Source organism: Henckelia pumila, unplaced genomic scaffold (assembly GCF_033568475.1).
Source record: "Henckelia pumila isolate YLH828 unplaced genomic scaffold, ASM3356847v2 CTG_416, whole genome shotgun sequence".
In the NCBI taxonomy this organism is placed as follows: Eukaryota; Viridiplantae; Streptophyta; class Magnoliopsida; order Lamiales; family Gesneriaceae; genus Henckelia; species Henckelia pumila.
The window spans coordinates 92,296-109,104 of record NW_027331821.1 but is presented as its reverse complement, the minus strand read 5'-3'; positions in this window follow the sequence as shown (position 1 = coordinate 109,104).

The window sequence follows — 16,809 nt, the reverse complement described above, 5'->3', positions numbered from 1 at the left end:
AGCCTAGGCCTAACATTATAAGTTGATTAAGACCTATTGACCAAGTCACAGTCACCCAATATACTAGTGGAGAGGGGTTGCGAGAGTCTAGCCTATGGATTGTTGATTGACACTTTTAATGAGTGTGAATTTTTATCGAAACACGCACACACTACTTTTCTTGGAATTAACATGATTGTGAGTGTTTCTGATTTAATGTCCTTAATGTCGATCCTGTGCTACCTTAAAAAGTCCTCATGATCCGTGGATGCTTGAATTGAGTTTGAAAAAGAGTACTTTGAACATAAGTTTCAAGGTTTATACGTTTATGAGGTTGAACTATTTTTCTTGATAAACAATTTTTCAATGTTAGGAGGTTTGATGGAATTGGATTTGAAATTTTTTGTTGAAATCAACATTGAGACCACTGATCCACCGTAATCCTTGATGATTTTTGTGTTGTTTGTGTTATGAAATTATCTGATGTGTGTTTAGTTTTGTTCGGGACGAACAAGAGTTTAAGTTTGGGGGGATTTGATAAGTGCATATTGTGCACTTAATTTGTTGATAATTTAAGTTGACTCTTGTGATTTATTGGGATATATTGCGTGAATTGGTGTTGGTTTTGTGATTGTAGGAAATAATGGAGTATGATGAGTTTAAGTGGAATTAAGTCAAAAAGACCGAAGAAAAGATTGGAATTCAAGAGTTGAAGAAGAGAAGAAAATGGCCAAATTCTAACAGAAGGCGTGCCCACGCCATGAAGAGGAGCGCCCGCGCTGTTGGTTTAGAAAAATTGAAGAAGAGCGTAGGAAAGGCGCACCCACGCGTTTCAGGAATTTTGGAGAATGCAGATGCGTGAGCAACGCGCGCCCACCCCACTTAATTGCGCGCCCGCGCCGTCGTCATGATGCAGAATTTAGAGTCCAAGTTTTTATGGAAACTTTTGATATTATCTTGGGATTATTTGTTGGAAAACCGTGTTCAGATCAATCAGAATTGATACCCGGTGTAGCGGAAGTTTAAAAATTTTATATGGAACAATTCCATATCATGGGTATCAAAACTTTTCGATTAAATTGTGTGTGTAAAAATCAAATAACAATTAAATTTTTACCTTGAATCTCGAAACGAGATTATGGACACCAACAGATAACTCTGCTCTTGTTGTATATCCCAGGAACTGATGGACGAACAATTCTTCAATCAGGTCCACGAACAGAATTCGAATCCCTCTGATAGATTGCACTAGAAAATCTATCAGAAGTTTCTACGAAGAGAATTAACGAATTTGATCCATTAAACCAGACTGCAAAAATCAAAATTTGCAGACTGGATTTGAGAGAAAACAGTGAGAGGGGGCGGCGGCCACTACTGGCTCTCAACCCTAGTGTTCGAAATTCTGAGTGTGTTGTGTGTAATTTCTGTACTTTAATAACTTATTTATACTATGGGCTGCTAACAGCTTAGGGCCCATTAGTCATAAGTTCAAGTCTGACAAGCAAAGCCCGCATGTCAGAAATTAATATAAAATTCATCATGACTCCGATTGATAAACTGATTTCACCAATGTGCACAGAAACCATTTCTGCACCTTTTAAAGTCAAGATAAATTTTCTGAATCCGAATTCAGTGATTTTCAAAAATGTCCATCTCTATGTCATTTTAGGAAATCCTACTCCTCTTCTCTCAAATAAGAAGTCCCACTTCCTTTTTCATTAAATTTAACTCTTTAAATTTAACTATCTCAACGGGGATTAGAAATCCATTACTTGTGTGACCCTCAATGGTTCAGGGATACACCTAGCCATGGGCTCACAACTCCTTGTGACTCGGAACAACAATTTCCGACTTACCCATCGAATCATGGTAAGAGCGTCTAGCAACATCGCCCCATGATTCCCTAGGTATCACTGATAGTGCCTACAAGAACCAGTAGATTTTGGTTAGCGTACAGTACGGTCCTTTCATCCAAATATCCCGATCGAATCAACAACCATTGGTACATCGAGAGTTGTTCGAGATTCGATAACTATGCTTTTCATCTTGAAGATCAAATAGTGACATCGCATGTGTTACTAGGAAAACCCATTTTCCTAAAACACATCATGTACTCTGGCCAGAGATTTGTCACACTAATATCTCCTCAAATCGCATAGGATATCCATGCTCGCAAGCACGCGGTGAATCCTTGACAACAAAGCATCGACTCCTATATGTGTCGTAACTGCACCCAATCCCGACACCTGATGACCCCATGAGAATCGGTAAACGAGTCAAAGTACAGTACTAGCATATAGAGTCTCTATGATGTTTCAAGTAATAAGGACTAATGGTGTACAACCAAAATCGCGGACTATCCATTCGATAAGTGATAACCACTTGGAAAGTCCGGATAGGGTAGTTCGATCATTCATCATATGAATATCCATTTGCATGCTTCGAACATCTCCATGTTCCATACCAATGAAACGTGGTACTCGGCATCGCAAATGCTAGTCTCAATCTCGAGCGATCCTTATCCTTATTCGCGGACGGCTCAATTGACTAGGAACAGTTTAGAATATACAGTGACTATAAGATGTGTTTCATGATAGCCATCCCCATGTGCTACCTCATCTTACATACACTATAGTATATTCAAGGTCTTTATCAAAACAACAATAGTATATCACAATATAACAATATGAAGAAAGATAAAGTCAATACCATGATTAAAATGTAAATTACATTAAACAAAGATTGTTTTACAAAGAGTCAACAAAGCCCTTAGCCACAAGTTGGCTAACTGGGCACCCACTCTTTCAATCTCCCACTTGCCCTAAAGCCCACTAGTCATACTACGTAATCCCATTGCTTCGCGATGTTTGTCAAACAATGGTCCTGGCAAGGGCTTAGTAAGTGGATCAGCGATATTGTCTGCAGAGGCCACTCTCTCGACAGTGATGTCTCCTCTTTCCACGATTTCCCGGATGATGTGGAATTTCCTCAGTATGTGTTTGGATCTTTGATGAGACCTTGGTTCCTTTGCCTGAGCAACGGCACCAGTGTTGTCGCAGTACACCGGGACTGGACCAAAAAATTCAGGAATTACGCCCAACTCTTGGACGAAATTCTTCATCCAAACTGCCTCCTTAGCAGCAGCTGATGCTGCAATGTATTCAGCCTCAGTGGTGGAATCTGCTGTGGTGTCCTGCTTGGAACTTTTCCAAGAGACAGCACCGCCATTGAGCATAAATACAAATCCAAAGGTTGACTTCGAGTCATCCATGTCACTTTGGAAGCTAGAGTCAGTGTAGCCTTCCAATCTCAATTCTCTTCCTCCATAGACCATGAACATATTCTTAGTCCTTCGCAAGTACTTAAGAATATCCTTCACGGCTTTCCAATGCATTTGACCGGGATTGTCTTGATATCTGCTCGTGACACTTAGAGCAAATTCCACATCCGGTCTGGTAGATATCATCCCATACATGATACTACCTATGGCTGACGCATATGGTACATGTGTCATTTTCTCTATCTCTTCATCAGTCTTGGGACACATCGACTTGGATAGAGAAACTCCATGACACATGGGTAGATGTCCTCTCTTGGACTCATCCATAGAAAACCTCTTTAATATGGTGTCGATGTAGGTCGCTTGAGTGAGTCCTATCATTCTCTTAGATCTATCTCTATAGATCTGTATCCCAAGAATATAGGATGCCTCACCTAAGTCCTTCATCGAGAATCTACCTGATAACCATATCTTTGTTGACTGCAATATCCCTACATCATTCCCAATGAGTAGGATGTCATCAACATAAAGTACTAAGAATGTCACAGCATCCTTAACTACTTTCTTATACACGCATGGTTCCTCCGGGTTTTTGATGAAACCAAAATCCTTTATTGTTTCAACAAATTTCTGGTTCCAAATTCTTGATGTTTGTTTTAGACCATAAATTGATCTCTGAAGCTTGCATACCTTATGCTCGCTTCCCATGGATGTGAATCCCTCAGGCTGCATCATGTAGATTTCTTTCTTAATGTTACCATTAAGAAATGCAGTCTTCACATCTATTTGCCATATCTCATAGTCATACCAAGCAGCTATGGCAATAAGGATTCTTATGGACTTGAACATTGCGACTGGTAAAAAGGTTTCATCATAGTCAACTCCTTGTCTTTGAGTATAACCTTTTGCCACCAATCGAGCCTTGTAGGTCAATACCTTACCATCAGGCCCAAGCTTTCTTTTGTAGATCCATTTACACCCTAATGGAACAATTCCATCGGGAGGATCTACTAAAGACCACACTTGGTTTGTATGCATCGAATCTATTTCCGAATGCATAGCTTCAAGCCATAAATTCGAATCCGCATCAGAAATTGCTTCCTTGAAGTTTCTTGGATCACATCCAATGTCGGGATCACTTTGATCCCCTTCAAGAAGAAGACCATATCTAATAGGAGGTCTAGAAGTCCTCTCGGATCTTCTAGGTATAAGCGTGTCATCTATAGATGCTTGAGGTATGGGATCGTTATTTTGTATTTCGGGTTCTTCTCGAATTTCTTCGAGTTCCATCATCTTGCCTTTCTTATCCAATAAGAACTCCTTCTCCAAGAAGGTGGCATTCCTTGAAACAAACACTTTTGTTTCAGTAGGATGATAGAAATAATATCCGATTGAATTCTTCGGATATCCCACAAAATAACATAAGGTGGATCGACTATCCAACTTATCTCCCACTATCTGCTTCACGTAAGCAGGACATCCCCAAATCCTCAAGTACGAATACTTAGGAGTCTTGCCATTCCATAACTCGTATGGAGTTTTATCTACTGCTTTTGTGTGAACATTGTTCAACAACAATACCGTCGTTTCAAGCGCATAGCCCCAAAACGAAGGTGGGAGCTCAGTGAAGCTCATCATAGATCGAACCATGTCCAACAAGGTTCGATTGCGACGCTCCGATACACCATTCAGCTGAGGTGTCATAGGAGGAGTCCACTGAGAGAGAATCCCATTCTCTTTTAGATAGCTCAAGAACTCGGTACTTAAGTATTCTCCACCTCGATCCGATCGAAGTGCTTTAATACTTCTACCTTGTTTGTTTTCTACTTCAGCCTTGAATTCTTTGAACTTTTCAAATGATTCAGACTTATATTTCATTAAATATAAATACCCATACCTTGAATAATCATCAGTAAAGGTAATGAAGTAGGTGTGACCAAATTTAGTACCAATACTAAATGGTCCGCAAACATCCGTATGGATCAAATCCAATAGATTTTGACTACGCTCAGGCTTCCCCTTGAAAGGAGATTTAGTCATTTTTCCTTTTAGGCAGGACTCACAAGTAGGTAGAGAGTTAATATCAGACATATCAAACATGCCCTCTCCCACTAGCTTGTTCATCCTACTTGAGGAAATATGACCTAGTCTAGCATGCCAAATGTTTGCCAGGTTTTGACTATCGATTTTCCTTTTGTTCGTTGTTACCGGTTTATCAACATAATTCATTGGAACGTGTTTTAATTTTAAGTTATATAGATCGTTTTCAAGTTGTCCATTCCTAATCAAACATTTATTCTTGTAAATATTGCAAATCCCATTCACAAAATTACAAGAAAAACCATCTCTATCAAGCATAGAAATAGAAATAATATTTTTAACTAAGTCTGGCACGAATAAAACATCTCTCAAAAATAACTTAAAATCGTTCTGCAAAATTAAATAAACGTCTCCTATAGCTTTGGCTTCAACTCTGGAACCATTCCCGAGCCTCAGCTGGGTCTCACCCATCCTAAGCTTGCGACTTCTTGTCATCACCTGCAAATCATTGCAAATGTGAGATCCACATCCGGTATCCAATACCCAAGAAGTAGTATTAAGTGAAACATTTATTTCAATGTAGAACATACCCTTTGCAGTTCGCAACTGCTCGAGGTATTCCTTGCAGTTACGTTTCCAATGACCGGGTTTCTTGCAGTAATGGCAAGCATCATCATTCTTGTTCCCATTGGAAGCCTTAGTCTTGTTCTTCTTCTTTCGTACTGTTTTCTTTGGTGGGGCAGAACGCTTCTTACCCTTTCCACTTGGCCCATTCTTAGAGTTAGAAGATGAGCCAACTAAGAGTATTGGTTTATCCTTCTTCAATGTAGCTTCAAAATTCACAAGCATATTGACCATCTCTTCAAGGGTGGCCTCTATCTTGTTAATGTTGAAGTTCACTACAAATGCGTCAAACGACGAAGGAAGTGAAAGAAGCAACAAGTCCACATTGAGTTCATGCTCTAACGTCAGTTCGAGTTTTAGCAACTTTTCAATGAGCTCAATCATGTGTACCCCATGCTCACGGACCGAAGTCCCATCTCGCATGCGGCATGTCATGAGCTCTTTGACAGTCGCAAATCTCTCAGATCTTGACTGAGCTCCAAAAAGCTCCTTGAGTGCGTTGTGAATGTCAGTAGCATTCACCGCATCCTCAAATCGCCTCTGAAGTTCATCAGACATTGATGCTAGCATGTAACTCTTTGCCTTGATATCATGGTCCCACCATTTATCAAGCTTATTCAACTCTTCCGGACTCACATCAGCCGGGGCTTCCTTCGGAGGACGCTTCTCTAACACGTAGAAAGCCTTCTCCGAAATTAGAACAATTTTTAACTTACGGAACCATTCCGTATAGTTAGCGCCAGTCAACTTGTTTTGATCGAGAATTGAGAGTAGTGGATTACGCGGATTCATAATTATGATATACTGAAAAGAAACAGACAAATATCAGTGATTGCTTAAAAATTTACTAAGACATAAAATATGGCGAAATTTTATTTTATGAATCTCACTCCCACTATTTTAACGATTTCACTACCCTCTAGTGAAAACGGGAAACTATTTTCCTTAGTAGGAACATGGAGTCCAATTGACAAACTATAGTCCCGAATAATATCAGCCAACCATAATTTTCAAAAGGTAGAGCCCAATTGCTTCCAAAGCAACCCCCATGTATTCACCTCATGTCCAATAAGGGCCCAATAATATGACGCCGATTATTGTGACATGTCAAGATAACCCATCAATATTAAGTTATGATGGACGGTCGCCATGTGGATCCCCAATAATATGAGCCAATCCCATGGGAGTTCCATCCAACTTACAACATGTGTCAATCCAATGTACAGCTTTCCGACGGATGGGCCCCCCCAATAATATGAGCCGGACCGTATCCGCGGGTAGCATCACATACATTGATCGTTGATGGAAGGTAGGAATATTTAAACAATATTTAAATTCCCTTTTATTCTTGATATCAATTTTAAATCATATTTAAAATGAGGGATTTTAATTTTGAAAATTTGTCTCATCATTTAATTTATGTATGCTTGCGGGATTCATACAATTTAGTTCTAAACATGCATACATCAATAATATCATATATTATTTAGGATGATCGATTCCATTACTAATCGACCCGTGGTTGCCAATCACGAGTCTAAGTCCAATCCTAGGTAATATGCAAGTATGCAATGCAATCCTATTACATTGAGCTTCCAATTTACATTTCTTCTGTCTTTATTGTCTGCTGGACCCACCTTGTCTTCAAATTGCTATCTCCCACTAAGTCTAATGTATTTACAATAAATAACGATGACAAATATGGGATACATATTTAAGGGGTGGGAACGGGCCATAAACCAGGCCCACTTTTATTACATATGACAATTCATATTGGGCCATAAACCAAGCTCATTAATAAATCCAAAAACAATAAAACAAATGTAAATTTCCTAACATACACCTACAAAATTGGTCATGGCAATCGATCATCCTTATCCAATAATATTTAATTCAAAATTAATTTATTGGATAACATGCAGTGGCAATAAATTTAAATAGATAAAATCATATTTTATATATAAAATCTTATTTTACATATAGAATCATATTTTATCTAGTATATCAATAAAATCATATTTTATTTAATATTTCCATAAGATCATATCTTATCATCAACTGTACAAAATAATTAATTTTATAAAATTTAATTTAACGGATAAAATTTATAAATTTTCCAAAAATTCAAATTTATCCAAAAATCAATTTTAAAAATTTCGGACTCAAACAATTCGATCCGATGCCTCGTGGACCAATCAAAAACAATTTTCGATCGGACCAAAAATAGAATTTTAAAAAATCAAAATTTTAATTATGAAAATATTTTAATTTTTATCGGGCCGCCCGGGACAATCCCGGGCCGGGCGGCCCGTCGCTGCCCTAGGGCAGCGACGATCGCTGCCCTGGGCAGCGCACAGGCGTCGCCTCGGGCAGCGCCGTGCGCCGCCCCTGTGGGCAGCGATGCTCGCTGCCCGATATGCCCAATCAAATTTTAATTTTAAATTTCTGTTTTGTTTCAAAAACCGAGGCCAAAAATTTTGTACAATCGATTAATTTAATCGTATGATCTGAGCGACAACCTGGCTCTGATACCACTGTTGCAAAACCGTGTTCAGATCAATCAGAATTGATACCCGGTGCAGCGGAAGTTTAAAAATTTTATATGGAACGATTCCATATCATGGGTATCAAAACTTTTCGATTAAATTGTGTGTGTAAAAATTAAATAACAATTAAATTTTTACCTTGAATCTTGAAACGAGATTATGGACACCAACAGATAACTCTGCTCTTGTTGTATATCCCAGGAACTGATGGACGAACAATTCTTCAATCAGGTCCACGAACAGAATTCGAATCCCTCTGATAGATTGCACTAGAAAATCTATCAGAAGTTTGTACGAAGGGAATTAACGAATTTGATCCGTTAAACCAGACTGCAAAAATCGAAATTTGCAGACTGGATTTGAGAGAAAACAGTGAGAGGGGGCGGCAGCCACTACTGGCTCTCAACCCTCGTGTTCGAAATTCTGAGTGTGTTGTGTGTAATTTCTGTACTGTAATAACTTATTTATACTATGGGCTGCTAACAGCTTAGGGCCCATTAGTCATAAGTTCAAGTCTGACAAGCAAAGCCCGCATGTTCAGAAATTAATATAAAATTCATCATGACTCCGATTGATAAACTGATTTCACCAATGTGCACAGAAACCATTTCTGCACCTTTTAAAGTCAAGATAAATTTTCTGAATCCGAATTCAGTGATTTCCAAAAATGTCCATCCCTATGTCATTTTAGGAAATCCTACTCCTCTTCTCTCAAATAAGAAGTCCCACTTCCTTTTTCATTAAATTTAACTCTTTAAATTTAACTATCTCAACGGGGATTAGAAATCCATTACTTGTGTGACCCTCAATGGTTCAGGGATACACCTAGCCGTGGGCTCACAACTCCTTGTGACTCGGAACAACAATTTCCGACTTACCCATCGAATCATGGTAAGAGAGTCTAGCAACATCGCCCCATGATTCCCTAGGTATCACTGATAGTGCCTACAAGAACCAGTAGATTTTGGTTAGCGTACAGTACGGTCCCTTCATCCAAATATCCCGATCGAATCAACAACCATTGGTACATCGAGAGTTGTTCGAGATTCGATAACTATGCTTTTCATCTTGAAGATCAAATAGTGACATCGCATGTGTTACTAGGAAAACCCATTTTCCTAAAACACATCATGTACTCTGGCCAGAGATTTGTCACACTAATATCTCCTCAAATCGCATAGGATATCCATGGTCGCAAGCACGCGGTGAATCCTTGACAACAAAGCATCGACTCCTATATGTGTCGTAACTGCACCCAATCCCGACACCTGATGACCCCATGAGAGTCGGTAAACGAGTCAAAGTACAGTACTAGCATATAGAGTCTCTATGATGTTTCAAGTAATAAGGACTAATGGTGTACAACCAAAATCGCAGACTTTATCCACTCGATAAGTGATAACCACTTGAAAAGTCCGGATAGGGTAGTTCGATCATTCATCATATGAATATCCATTTGCATGCTTCGAACATCTCCATGTTCCATACCAATGAAACGTGGTACTCGGCATCGCAAATGCTAGTCTCAATCTCGAGCGATCCTTATCCTTATCCGCGGACGGCTCAATTGACTAGGAACAGTTTAGAATATACAGTGACTATAAGATGTGTTTCATGATAGCTATCCCCATGTGCTACCTCATCTTACATACACTATAATATATTCAAGGTCTTTATCAAAACAACAATAGTATATCACAATATAACAATATGAAGAAAGATAAAGTCAATACCATGATTAAAGTGTAAATTACATTAAACAAAGATTGTTTTACAAAGAGTCAACAAAGCCCTTAGCCACAAGTTGGCTAACTGGGCACCCACTCTTTCAATATTTTGGGGCGATCTTGGGGGCATATAAGAGGGTTTTTTTTAGCATAGAACGAGGATCTTTTTGCTCCAAGGATGATTCGGAAGATGACAAGTATGACTCCGCCGTTCGTCATGGTGGTGTAGATACGATCGTACAACTGGTTATACAGCGCGGAGGATGAACTAACAAATTATGACTCAAACTTATTGTGGATTTCAAGGATTTTGGCTGCTGAAAAGAGTTGGAGTGAATAGTTATGAGTACGCTATATTTATAGAAATAAATGCTCTTATTATACCAAGTTTAAACTTCAAACTTGTGAAATTTACATTCTATTTATAGATCGTTTGTTGTTTAATGATTATTTTCACTTTACAGTAGCCCGACAAAAACAAAAATAATTACGACAATAATAAGAAACAAATTACATATTTAAAATTTCTTTAGTTTAAATGTATTTTTAATTATAATATGTTATTTCTTTTTATTCGTGGGATATTTTGATATCGATTATAGCAGTGACAGAAAAATTTAAATATAATCGTAGTTTAAATATAATGGTAGTTTAATCAAGCGTGTATAGTTGTATTAGTTATTTTTTCATCTGAAATTTTTTAGTAATCAAGTGTTAGCTATAATAATTAAATTCAACTATTAGTTATAATAAGAAAATTACCTACGTAGTAATATTTATCTTTTATGTAATAAGTTTTATTTGGAGAAAAATGAAATATAACAAAATAATGCATAAAAAATAAAACATCGTGTTAAAATGCAACAAAATTAAAAGGAAAAATATTATAACAAGGTTTTATAATAATGCACATCATATACATATAATATACGTTTTCTTAACAACAAAATATCATTTTTTTTTTATAAAAAAATTTTACTCTGTAAAAGATTGGTTTATGTAAGATTTTTAGCATAGCCTTACTTTGAAAGAGTTGAAATAAAGTTGTTTATTATAAATTTTTTTTAATAACATGTATCAGTTAGAATTTTCTTTATTTTGAGTTGGTGTTTATTATAAATCATTATAAATAAATTGAAATTAAATTTTTTATATCAGTATTCAGTAATATTCTATCACATCTTAGTGTGTTGCTATAAGTCCAATGATAGTTGTGTTTTTGTTGCATTTGTTAGTATCATTATAGTGTCGTTTAGCATGCATTTATATGTTTTATTTTAGCATTTTGTTCATTTTTCATTTTCAGTGTTTGCATGATGGGATTCTTGTTTTTATGGTTAGGTCACTTATTTTGCGGACTAAGAAGGAACCCCGGATGAATGAAGATTTGAAGCAAAGGAAAGGCCGGGAATTTTCTGGGAAGCATCTCTCGCTCGATCTGCAGAATTATGCGGATCGAGCGAGCGCATACGTTATGAAGGCAGTAGGATGATGAATTTGGTCTCGCTCGATCCGCAGGAGTTTACCGATCGAGCGAGACCCGTTTTTTGGAAGACAGTAGCACTTGATTTTTGGTCTCGCTCGATCCGCATAATGTTGCAGATCGAGCGAGAGCCTTGTTTCGGGAAAAAAAATATTTTTGGAAACTTTGTTAATTTAGTTCCTAGCCTTTATTAGACTTTTATTCCGTTTTTATTGATGATTATCAGACGTTTTTGGAGAGATTGGAGGCTAGGTTTTCTTCTTCTCTGGGGAATTCTAGTTTTCTTCTTTTTCTTTGAATTTTATGAATTTTGCTATGAATCGTTGTAGCTAAACTCTTTTACTTGGTTGAGGGAGAAGAAAGCTTGTTATATTTCATTCATGATATTTGATTCGTAGTGTTCAATCTTTATTAAGTATCAATTTTTGACCCGTTTTAATTTAAGTTTTTATGCGAGATTTTAGGATTGGCCGTCTTAGGATTTTGTATTGCAAGCGATAGCTAAATTAGAGTTCAAATCCGTAATTGTTTGAATAAACTAATTTGCGAAGCAACTACGTATGATAATTTCTGTTGTTGAACTTATTATTTCGTAGGGTCAATTATTGGATAGGCTAAATGCAATAGATGGTATTGTGCTGTCTAGCTTCGTCAGTTTTACTAGTTTGAATGTTACCGTGAATTTAAATCTAGATTGCTGTTATCGGTTTGGTTCATTGGTAAGGGTTAGTTAAGAATGCTGTTTTCTAATTAACTAAAAATATGGTGAAACAAGAATTGAATTTTCAATGACGAATATTTAATAAGATTGATTATTTTTAGATAGTCGATGAATGAATGAATGAACAACAACGGTGTAGTCGACCGATACCAAGTCTCGTCTCTTATTGAATTTTTCCAGTATTTTATTTAACTTTGCATGCTAGTGAATTTTAATTGCTTAAAGTTTTTAGTAGTTAATCCAAACTCAAAAACCCCCCTTATTTTATTTATTTAGAATACTTTAAATTTACCTTTTCTCGTGGGAACGATCCCTACTCACACTACTGCATTAATTGTTTATCTGATTGAGTCGGGTAATTTGGGTGTACACGATAAGCGCGACCAAATTTTGGCGCCGCTGCCGGGGAAGCAGTGTTAATTTATTGTGTTCTTTTTATTTTTGTTTTTATTTGTTTAAACTCACTCTCTTGTTCTTTCTTTGTTTCTAGTTTTTCTTGTTCATGCTTTCAGGTGATCTTGCTGAAGAAGGTTTTCTATACGATCCGAAGATCAAAAGAACTCTGCATAGGCGAAGGCGAGAAATCCGAAGGCAACAACAAGAAGCCGCTGCTCGAGCTGCTTTTCCTGAGAACGAAGAAATGGATGCGAATGCGAACCAGAGTCTTAGACAATTGGGCACTCCTGATGCCAATCAACAACCCTTATGCATTACTTTCCCTACTTTGGAAAATAATGCTACTTTTGAACTTAAATCTAGTTTAATTCACTTATTGCCTGCTTTTCATGGTCTTGCAGGTGAGGATCCCAATAAACACTTGATGGAGTTTCACGTGGTCGGCACGAGTATGAAACCCCATGGAGTAACAGAGGAACAGATTCAGCTGAGATCCTTTCCTTTCTCTTTGAAGAGTGCTGCTAAGGATTGGTTATACTACTTACCATCTGGCTCTATCACTACTTGGACAGAGATGAAAAGAACCTTCCTGGAGAAATATTTTCCAGCCTCTAGAGCTGCAAATATCCGGAAGGAAATCTATGGGATCAAACAATATTCAGGAGAATCACTGCATGAATATTGGGAGCGGTTCAAGAAGCTTTGTGCTAGCTGTCCGCAACACCAGATAAGTGAGAACCAATTAATTCAATTATGCTATGAAGGTTTGTTGCCTCATGACAGGAGCATGCTGGATGCGGCTAGTGGAGGAGTGTTCATGGACAAAACACCGGTGCAAGCGAGGAACTTACTTGAGAATATGGCTGCCAATTCTCAACAATTTGGCACCATCAGGAACGAGCATCCACCAAGGAAAAACAACGAGGTAAATGTCTCTTCCCTTGAACAACAATTGATTGAATTGACGACTATTGTGCGTCAGATGGCTGTAGGGAATGGACAGACTGCGAAGGCATGTGGTATTTGCGCTGCAATAGGACACACCACTGATATGTGTCCTACACTTCAAGATGATTCAGTTGAACAGGTAAACGCTACTGGCGGATTTCCTGGACAACCACAGAGGAAGTATGATCCGTATTCCAACACATTCAATACTGGTTGGAAGGATCATCCAAATTTTAGATACGGGAATCAGCAGGCAAATCAACATGGACCTCAGGCTCTACCGCCAAATCAAGATTTTAGGCCACCTTTTCAACAACAACAGCAGGGACCTCAAATTCCTGCACCAGGTGAGTTTCTTGAAAATATAGTTAAGGAACTTGCAACTAAAACTGCATCTTTTCAACAGGATACCATGGTGAGTATTAAAAACTTGAGCACCCAGATGGGACAACTAGCCACTGCCATCAACAAGTTAGAAGCACAGTACTCAAACGCTCTGCCATCTCAAACTGTGGTGAACCCAAGGGAGAACGCAAGTGCAATAACTTTGAGGAATGGGAAGGAGTTGAAAATGAAGGAAAAAAGAAGTTGAGGTTGAGCCCAAAGAAAAGATGAAGGACGAAAAAGAGCAAAAGGTAAGTGAAAAGCAATCATCCAAGGATGATTCGCCAAGAGGTAAAATTCCCTCCTTTATCTGAATATAAGCATGTTGCCCCTTTCCCCTTAGCACTTAAGGATTCTAGAAAAGGTGAGGGGATTAAGGAGCTATATGAAACTTTTCGTAGATGTGAGGTTAACATTCCATTGCTAGATGCGATTAAGCAGGTACCTCGATACGCAAAGTTTTTAAAGGAGTTGTGCACAGCAAAGAGGAAGCAAACATTGAAGGGCTGTCAGAAGGTGGAACTTGGCGAGAATGTATCTGCTGTGATCCAACGGAAACTACCTGCAAAATGTAAGGATCCAAGTATGTTTTCTATCCCATGCACCATAGGGAACATTCGACTTGAGAAGGCCATGCTAGATCTAGGAGCATCCATTAATGTTATGTCTTATTCTATATATGCATCCTTGAAACTTGGCCCATTGAGCAAACTGGCATTGTTATTCAGTTAGCGGATAGGTCTAATGCATATCCTAGGGGAGTCGTAGAAGATGTGTTGGTGCAAGTGAATGAATTAGTGTTCCCCGCAGATTTTTATGTGCTAGACATGGAAAACGGTGATCATAATAGTCCTATTTTGTTAGGCATGCCGTTTTTAAAAACTTCCATGACAAAAATTAATGTTCACAGTGGCACACTTACTATGGAATTCGATGGCGAGGTTGTAAAATTTAATATTTATGAAGCCATGAAATTTCCTGACAGTGATGATTGTGTGTTTTCTATTGATATTGTGGATTTCTTGGCACAAAATTATTGTGAGCATGCAGGGAAAGATGATCTAGAGGTGGCTATTACAGCACCCATTATGCAGACGAAAGATGGAATTCAATGCAATCAAGAAGTTGAAGAGATTGAGAAACTTCTGAATAGTTTGCCTGAGCTACCTCAGTCAGGTAATGTCTCTTACTTAGCTTTGCCAGTTTCTAATACTAGGCGTCTTCCATCTGTTTTGCAGGCACCCGAGGTCAAATTGAAGACACTTCCAAACCATCTAAAGTATGTTTTTCTTGGTAAAGGGGAAACACTACCGGTTATCATTTCTAACAGTTTGGAAGTCGATCAAGAGGAGCAATTAATCAAGGTGTTGCAAGAGCACAAGACTGCTATTGGGTGGACCATAGGAGACATTAAAGGAATAAGCCCCTCCACATGCATGCATCGAATTTTGATGGAGGAAGGAGCGAATCCCTCACGTCAGCCGCAACGCAAACTGAATCCACCGATGATGGAAGTGGTAAAAGCGGAAATTCTGAAGTTACTTGAAGTTGGGGTGATCTACCCAATTTCTGACAGTCAGTGGGTCAGTCCGGTACAGGTGGTACCTAAGAAAACCAGAATCACCGTTGTGAAGAATAAGGATGACGGGATGGTTCCCACCCGCATTCAAAATGGGTGGAGGGTTTGTATTGACTATAGGAAGCTGAACGCCGCTGAAAGGACCACTTTCCTTTACCCTTTATTGATCAAATGATTGAAAGGTTAGCGTGTCATCCTTACTATTGTTTTCTTGATGGATATTCGGGTTATTTTCATATTGCTATCGCGCCAGAAGATCAGGAGAAGACGACGTTCACATGCCCGTTTGGCACTTTTGCTTATCGACGGATGCCTTTTGGACTTTGCAATGCACCGGCCACTTTCCAACGGTGTATGGTTAGTATCTTTTCAGATTTTATTGAGAATATCTTAGAAGTTTTTATGGATGACTTCACTGTCTATGGTGATTCCTTTGAAAACTGTCTATCTAACCTTGCACTTGTCCTTAAGAGGTGTGTCGAAACCAACCTCGTTTTGAATTTTGAAAAATGTCATTTTATGGTTGGGCAAGGTGTGGTCTTGGGTCATGTTGTGTCATCAAAAGGAATAGAGGTAGATAGAGCTAAAATTGATATCATTCAATCTCTACCTTACCCCACATGTGTGTGGGAAGTGCGTTCTTTTCTTGGCCATGCAGGTTTTTACAGGAGGTACATTCAAGATTTCGCCAAGATCACATCCCCCATGTGCAAGCTATTGAAAAAGGATGTGTCATTTGAGTTTGATGAGTCTTGCAAATCATCCTTTGACAAATTGAAGAACTCCCTGACATCTGCACCAATAATCCAACCACCGGATTGGAGCAAGCCTTTTGAGATTATGTGTGACGCCAGTGACTATGTCGTTGGCGCTGTTTTAGGCCAGAAAGTTGGGATAACATCGCATGCTATCTACTACGCTTCGCGTATATCGAACGATGCCCAACAAAACTACTCCACAACTGAAAAGGAGCTTTTAGCAGTAGTTTTTGCTTTAGATAAATTTCGTTCATATTTACTTGGTGCTAATGTTATTGTTTATTCTGATCATGCAGCTCTTCGTTTCCTGATGGCGAAGAAAGAGGCAAAACCAAGGCTGATCC